The sequence below is a fragment of the Mirounga leonina genome, unplaced genomic scaffold, assembly GCF_011800145.1.
Source record: "Mirounga leonina isolate KUSES-001 unplaced genomic scaffold, KU_Mleo_1.0 Mir_153, whole genome shotgun sequence".
Taxonomy (NCBI): domain Eukaryota; kingdom Metazoa; phylum Chordata; class Mammalia; order Carnivora; family Phocidae; genus Mirounga; species Mirounga leonina.
In genome coordinates, this window is record NW_023270387.1 from 23,410,058 (window position 1) to 23,412,863 (window position 2,806).

Here is a 2,806-nt window from a genome sequence, read left to right on the forward strand (position 1 = left end):
CATTTGTCAAACCCTTATGAAACAGTTATGTATTGTCCTCCAATAGAGAGGTTTGCATACCTCCCTTTGGATATTATTGATGACTGTAATAAATTAAGGACACAAGCTATGATTAATTTAATTTCATCCACAAATATTTTCTGCTTTCCCCTGATGCTTACCTGAAGGCTCTTCACCTTTTTTGTGTGTGCTCAACAAAGGACAATCTCAGAGCCTCATGCAAAGGACTCCATTTTTTTTTTTTTAAGATTTTATTTATTTATTTGAGACAGAGAGAATGAGAGAGACAGAGAGCACATGAGAGGGGGGAGGGTCAGAGGGAGAAGCAGGCTCCCTGCCGAGCAGGGAGCCCGATGCGGGACTCGATCCAGGGACTCCAGGATCATGACCTGAGCCGAAGGCAGTCGCTTAACCAACTGAGCCACCCAGGCACCCAAGGACTCCATTTTTAATTACCGAAATTCAGAGTAGAAATTCCTAAGTGTGGGCTTCAGAGCCTTAAAGTCTTTTTAGTTCAAAAGCAGATGAATTCAAGAACACAGACTGAATCCAGCATCTAACAACACAAGAATTAATTGCATGGACAGAATGAATTGATAAGGGATAGTTCGTTATAGTTATTTATTTGGCAGATTCTCTCTTCATTTCCAATATTCTGATGGAAATAATAAGGAAGACCTTTCCTTTCTCTTCATAATCCACCTCAAACTTTCAGTGTGGTAAACTATGCTTTTGTGAACTTAAACTTGTGTGAATGGTATCTGGTTCTCAATGACCACTCAGAAGTCAGAAACAGTTTGAAGGTTTGCAGACCGTATGGTCTCTATGGCCACTGCTTAATTCTGATAAGTAGATCAAAATAAACATAGTGGTGAGTATATCTAAATTCTAAGGCAGCCATGGGTTATATGCAAATGAATACATATAGTTGTGTTCCAGTAAAACTTTATTTAGAAAAACAAGTGCTGGGCCTGATTTGACCAGGTGGGTCATAGTTCGTCAACACCTGAACTCAAACATCCAGAAATTTCTCATTTGCTGCCCTATGACCTTGACTATTCCAGCATCCACCTAATTGCTAAGTCTAAAGTTTATCAGGCACAAGCTTTTGTGGGTGAATCTTTTTTAGGGTATTTGGATTGGTGAGGCTTTTCCTCTACCTCTGTCTAAATGGATATTTTATCTCTAATGTGGTAGAGGCTAATAAGCACCAGCCATCTTCCACCCAAGTGGGAATTAATTAAGAAACATGGGAGTTAGACAGGCGGGAATCAAAATGGCACTTCTACTGCAGATAAAATGTATTTTGGGAGAATGCAGCCGAGGTTTGCAGTCAAGTGGGAATGCTAGGACTTGATTCTGAATTAGGCAGGCTTGCTTACCCACTCACAAGCACGTTTGGAAGCAGACCCTCCGTGTGGACCTATCCTGTAAGAATCAGAGTGCAAATAACAAGAATGAAAACACTCTGCAGGAATAGCTTAGCAGAGGTATAAGGAAGGGGCTGGATAATTCATGCCTGGGGTTTATCTCCCAAATTCTCAATCAGAAAAATAATTCCTCACTCCCTAGGAGGGAATTGAATTAGGGGATTCTGAGGCCAGGAGTATTTCTGTAATGGAGATTTATTCACAATGAAATATAAACCAGGGGGAAAAAGAAAGGGTTTCTCCCAATACCTAAATAATCTCTGATCCTTAAACTCTCCTGATCAAAATGTTCAATAACCCCTCTTTCCTTAGAGCACCAATACTGGTATCTTAGTCTGGTATTAAGCTATCTGGCTTTAATTTACCAATGTAATCTTATTAGCTACTACCTATTATGACTCTGGCCGGAGGAGTGGACTCATGATTTCTAGAATACGACATTACACTCCTGCCTCCTTTCTTTTCCCATGCCATGGCTTCCACCTGAAATGCCCTCCCTAATTTTCTTCTTCAATTCGTATCTATCCTTTAGGGCCTGCTCCAGCCTCTGGGGAAACTTTCTTGATCATTCTAATTCTCTTCACCCTTGAACTTCTAAATCCCTTCATGACTGTACTGCTCATTAGGTATTTGCAGTGTGTGCTGTCAGTAAATTTTGCATGATTGCATTCTATTGCCAAACTTAGATTTTTCAGTTCCTTAATGACCAGAAGCATTTTGTAGGATTCTTTGGATTCTCAAACCCGCTAGCACAGTGATTTCACCTAAGGTCGGTACTCAGATGTTCGTTTGTCGATTGTACGTACCTCTTAGAATGATTTGTTAAACGCTTACAGATTTCTAACACTAGGATTCTTCACTAGTCCAAACTACTCCCATCAGTAAAAATTAATGAGGAATTGCTGTATTCAGAATAAGTCTCCAGGCAATTTTACAGGCTTTTGTGCTGTTGTTGACCCAGAAGCATGAAATGAGTTTTTAGCAGGGTTGTTCTCAGCACTGTGGAAATGCAGGCATGCTGGACTTCCTGCCCGCTCCTTCTGTGAACAGCTCAGACATTAAGGTTATTTGTTTCCAGGGATAGAAATGGACTAGATTCTTTCTTTCTCCTCCAAGGAAGTGTCAAATCATCTTCTGCAATAATACCAAGGTAATTTGGAAGGCTTAGAACACTTGTATAGATTGCATGAGTTCTTTTAAAGAACACTGTTCCCTGGGTGATGGACACTGAGGAGGGTATGTGCTATGGTGAGCACTGTGAATTATGTAAGATTGATGAATCACAGACCTGTACCCCTGAAACAAATAATACATTATATGTTAATAAAAAATTAAAAATAAATAAATAAATCAATAACACTGTTCCATGAAACATT